This window comes from Solanum dulcamara, chromosome 4 (genome assembly GCF_947179165.1).
Source record: "Solanum dulcamara chromosome 4, daSolDulc1.2, whole genome shotgun sequence".
NCBI lineage: Eukaryota > Viridiplantae > Streptophyta > Magnoliopsida > Solanales > Solanaceae > Solanum > Solanum dulcamara.
The window spans coordinates 64,864,141-64,870,140 of NC_077240.1; positions in this window are offsets into that span (position 1 = coordinate 64,864,141).

Below are 6,000 nucleotides of genomic sequence, written 5' to 3' on the forward strand. Positions count from 1 at the left end.
TATTAGGGTATTCATTTGGAAAGGGTGAGAAAGGACCAAACTAACCCTCATTAAAACTAAACTTAGGCCATTTACGGGACGATCTCAGACCGTAGAAGACCCTTGTGGAAACTGGGTGCACAAAATTGGACTCACTGGAAATTTCAAGATGGCTCTACGGACCCTTTCTACATGTCGTAGACCCTTCAATAATTCATTGACCCTTCTCGTAAGAAAGCACTAAGATTCTTGGAGGGTTGGCTCTACATACCCTTCTACAGGTCCTAGAGCCTCATACGGGTCATAGATCTTAGAAATTAGGTAACTTAACAATGGCTATTGGTATTGTACAGTTGGGTATACGAGTATCTTCTACGGGTAGTAGGAATTGGCTCATGGAAGGGGTCTGAGATCGGTTCTTAGGACCTCCTTTATGGACACTTCCTAAGGGCCTTAGAAGCCATCCGTATAAGGATATCAAAAATCATAGAATTTCATTAAGTATGGGGTGACCTACTATTCCCTTCTATGGTTCATAGAAGCTTCTACGGATCATAAGTGGAACTTGTAAAAACTCAGGTTTTCTCGAGTTTCTTCGGGACTGATCTAAGTTATAATATTTTTAGGGTGTTACACTATTGACTTTGTATAATAATACTGCACTTGCTCTTTATTTATTGAGTACAAAATATATTCAAGCGGATGTTACTCAACCTCAATTGTGAAACGTACGTCAAGGGTGAGTTGTTTCTTCCGGGTTGTCATGGATTCATCTATTATTCTTAGTTCATCTGTTTGGACTCTGACTCTTTTATTCTTTTATTTTGCATCGCATCCCTGTATTCTAGACTGTGTAGATTTACTGTACATGACACTTAGATTTTGAGGGAGTGGTTTAATTTCTCAATGTTTTGTATAATGATTTTCACTATAAAACTTGGTTTACTTATTTAAAACTGTTGTTTTAGTTGTTTGGGTTGTTACAGGATGACTTGGTTAATTGGTTTTCCCAACAGGGATTTAGTGTTGGTGCCATATGCGATGATTTAGGTTGTGACATGCTAGTTATGGGTTTATATTGTTGACTTATGTTGATGAATACAAAAGTTAGTTACCTAAAAAGTAATAAAAAGATTGATTTTTGTCAAATCTTAAAAAAGTAAGAAGAAAAGAGCAAGCTAAGAGGATAAACCTCCTTGTATCTCAGCAACGTCTTATGGGAACACAAGAGTCATTAGAAGGTTTAGACATATGATGAAAGACCACCATCATGATCCTTATTTTGGCTTCCCTTGCTCTCCTAACCTTTCCTCTAATTTCGTCTTGCTTGATTTAAACTTCGTTATCACGTCTCAGATGATTGGTGTTTCTTTTTTCTATGCAAAAATTTGTGCCATTTTTTTACATTCGTCTTGGAAGTGAGCCCTATTTATGTGGTGAAAAAATCAGAGCAAAGTTATTTTTTATGTGGTGCACGCCAAGTAGACACATTTTAGAATGTGGCCACCAAGCGTACTCCTCATCAAAACAACATTTTTTTTATTGTTCACCATAGATAGAGAATTAAATTACAAGACCAATGCAGAAAACAACATAAATTTTAATGCAAAAAGAAACAAAATGCATTAGAGACATAATGATGAAGTTTGAATCAAGCAAGAGAAAATTTGAGGAAATGTTAGTTGAGCAAAGGGAAGGCAATAGAAGGAACGTAATGGTTGACTATCATCTTATGCCTAAATCTGCTAATGACTCTTGTGCTCCCACAAGACGCAACTGGATATGAGGAGATTTTAATATTTTCATGATTCAATTTGTTCCAAATTGTAATCTTTAATTTAGTGTACACCCTTTGTATCTATGAATGAGGAGATTTTAATATTTTAATTACTTTCTCTTATTTTATATGTAGATTTTGTTCTTTGATGTGGTTCCTCTTGCAACCAAAAGGGGTCTTTTTTTCCTTATTTCACTTGTATTAGTGTTTTACTTGTCTTTTAAAGTTCCATCCTTGTTTCCTTGGAACTCAGAGTAGGTCTATCCTCTTAATTTTCTCTTTCTTTCACCTTTATCCTAGAAATGTTATATATATATGTCATAATAGAATGGAAAGTACGGTTTTTGCCCTATCTATTTTCGTATCTATATAAGATTTGACAAGAATCAATTGTGTTACAACACAACTGATGAATGATTAAGATTCAATAATGTAATTTCTGCTATATTATATTTATGGCCAATAATAAATATAAGTAGTTATAATCAACACTTCATATAAATGTCGTTAAATGTTAGCGATTATGGATGCAATAATATTAACTCAATTGCCGTTAAAAGGAAAATCTATTGCCACTAAATATCTATTTTGTTGTAGTGTTATTATTTTAAGGTATCCAACTTAATGTTAAATAAAAGACAAATACAACATCAAGCTCGAGCACATATGTACTCTTAACAAAGTTTAAGAAATTGATATCCAACATGAGCAAATACCAATAAATGGATCAATAAAAAGGAAATTTCACGTGATGAGACCCAAAAATACAAAACAAAATAACAATTGCAATTCAAGAAGGAACAATCAAACATTAACACTAGCTAAAATAAAAACATGGACATAGATATACACTATCCATAAAATCAACTAAAACAGATGGATAAAAATTGAATTAAAAGGTGAGAAAGGACCTTGAGTGGAGTAAACTTTCTTCATTGTATTAGTAAAAATCTCCAAGAATAGAATTACATAGGAGAATCGCCAGTTAAACTTGAAAAGAAAACAAAAATTTGTCCGGAGTTCGACCAAACCACTTCGCTCACTCGACTCTACCTCCATTCAGATCTTGAGCAACCAGATTTATTGTGTTGCGTCTTAGTTTTAGGGGAGCTAGAGTTAAATAATAATTTCAAAACATTTTTAAAATGGTCTCTTTGGGATGATCAAATGGTTCTACATGGCTATGTAATTGTGGCTGAGGAATTTTTGTTGGACTAGCTGCGACCGCTCCTCTTTTTCTTAGAGTCTCTTCTTTTAGTTTTATAGATCAGATTTAGGATAAAGTGTTGTGTATTTTTGAGTCTAATCTTTCTGAAATGCCCTTATAGATTTTGGATAAGGTCAAAAATAAATAGGGGAGGATGAGTGAAATATTCCCTTTTCAAATGTGTTATGTTTTTGATAAAGATTGGGATGAAAATTTTCATGCGTGAACATGCTATTCGGTTCGATCTTTCGATTTTTCTTTTGAAAACAGCCAATAATAAAATACTACCAAATATTATATATATATATGTGTGTGTAAGAAAATTAAAGATCATATTTTTATCATTTTTGTTTTTCCTTTCAAAACAAAAATAAAACTATTATAAATAAAACCACTATTTTTTTATGGTATTCAATTTTCTCAAGAATCTACTAAAAATGAAATAAAGATTAAAATAGAGAAAACTTATCAGTTGCTCAATCTTCTTGTTTTAGTGTGAAATTTCTCACAACATCGGATTAAATAAATATATTATCCAAAATAAATTACTACATGAGCACTTATTTGAATAAAAAAATAATATAAAATGATAAAAAAAAAGTTATTTTTTAAAGAATAAAATGCTTGACTAAAATTTGCAATAAAAGGTGATTTATGAAAAATACTACGCTTGAATTTAGACCGTAGTAAGAAAGAACTTAGTAGAAAGAGAAGGAAACTTAAAATTATATATCATTGTAGGAGCATATATAAGAGAGATAAGAGGGTAAAACTCCATTTCAACTCAAATTCATTTAAATTCAAATTCAAATATCATACAAATTTGTTAAAAGAAAATCAGTTTATTACTCTTCTTTATACATGATTTTTTTAAAACTAAATTGCATATTTTTCTTATTATATTAATATTTGTATTTGGAATCAATTAGATCAATCCAACTTCACCTTTTGTATCACGTCAAGAGATATGAAATAGATAAGCTCACTACTTAAAGAGTTTCATTTGGATTAAAAAAACTTCCTTGTGATCCCCCATTCCATCGATGCTAAGTTCCAGAAAATAGTGATACCTTAATTTGTAGTCGTTGGAAACTAAAAAAAAAACTTAATTAGTATATCAATCAGCTTAATTATTTACCTAATTTACAAATCTTAGGATATACATCTTACCTTGTATTGAAATTGCACAACAAATCTCCCTTTGCACTTTAAAGAATAAGTAATGAGGTTGAAAATTATTTCTGTGCAGGTTAAGAAAACACAAAAAAGAAAAGTAACTCTATATAATATAGTAAGTTATTAACACACTGGTGATTGTGGCGCTTGCGCCTGAAAGGATCAAGTGATCCGTTAGGAAAGATGTAAATACCCGGTATACCTCTGTCTTTGTCTACAGGAACATATTTTTTGTAATATATCCTTTTCTCATCAAGATATCTATGATTAGATTCTGGTATTTATGCCTTTAAAGTGTGTGTCATATGACTATTGAGACTAGCATTTATTATTTTTCTGTTCTTTTTTCATTTATAATTCAATGTTATTATTTCTTGTTTCGAATTCCCTAATTCCACACTTGCAAAAATAAAATGTTTAAGATTTTGAAATATTTTTGATTTCCCTATTCGTGAGAAGATTCTAGAAAACTTGATGTTCACTAGTTACATGAAGATATGAGAGAAAGTAGTTGATTTGCTCATAAAGGCGTTATAGAATGTATATAGACTTAAATGTATGCAATGTACATAGCTATATTTAGGTAGAAAATTTATAGGAATTGTAAAGACCTTGAGGGTCATTTTCACAAATTCTCAAGAAATTACAATTTTACCCCTCTCATTAGTGCCCCGAGTGTCATTTGATCAGTCTGTGTAGTTGATTTTGTTAAAGTTTTAATAGTGTGAGAATTGGACAAGTTTTTGAGTTTTAAAGAGTAAAGTTGCTAAAAAGTGGGTTTTGATACCAATCAGGGCTACGAATCTCGGAATAGGATTCCGTCAGCTCCATCAGCTCTAGAATATGAAAATTGTTTTGGGAGTGTTTTCGTTTTCAAATTTAGAGTTATAGCATGAAATCGAGGTCCCAAGTTGGAAAGTTTTGTTTTAATGAGCTAAGTTTGACTTTGGTCAACAAATCGAGTTTAGAGACTCGATTAGATTTTTGATGAGTCCAATGGATTCAGGGGGTGATTCTAACTCTAAAAATGGCTCCGTTATAATTTTTAGAGGTTCCGAGGGTATTTTTGGTATTTGAAGTGTCGAAACTAGTTTAATTGTGACTTGTTGAGTTTCGAGTCAAGGATACCTCATATTCGAATTTCGATGGTTCCATTAGATCAGGATTGCCGATCTTAGTAGGAGTGCATATACAGTTTGTGTGCACGGGATTTTTTAAACGAATTCCGAGGGTCCAGTCGGAGATGGGAATTTGGGACCTAAGTTGATTCTGTGTTGCTGGTGCAGGGTCCATTTAAGTGGACCAGGTTCTTTAAAGAGAAACTTCGCTTTAATGAGACCCATCTCCTAAGCGAAGGCGCTCAAATAAACGGGTTCGTGAAAGCGAACCAGATTTACGTTTTTGCGAACCTCCACTTTAGTGACCATATGTCGCTTTTGCGACACCTGAGAGGTCCAAGAATGACATTTGGGTCTTTTCTTCCATATTTGATTTTCTAGAACTTGGAGGGGCAATTTGTGAAGTAGACTTTTAGAGAAATTACATTTGGGTAAGTATTTATAACCTAAATCCTTCGATTTCCTTCCATTATCTTGGGATTTCACTTTGAAATTCATGGTTTTGAACTCAAACTTTAGAGGTTTTTCATGAAACATTAAATGGTGATTTCTACCTCAAATCTTACTATATTTTGATGGGTTTTTAACCATTAATTCCTTATTACTAGTAGAACGTATTTTTGAAAGAAATTTTTTAGATTCGACTCTTTTCTAAATTTATCAATTTTTGGATTATTTTACCCCTAGTTTCGAAACCTATCAAAATAGGTATCCTTGGACTCCTTGTGATGTGTATGTTTTAT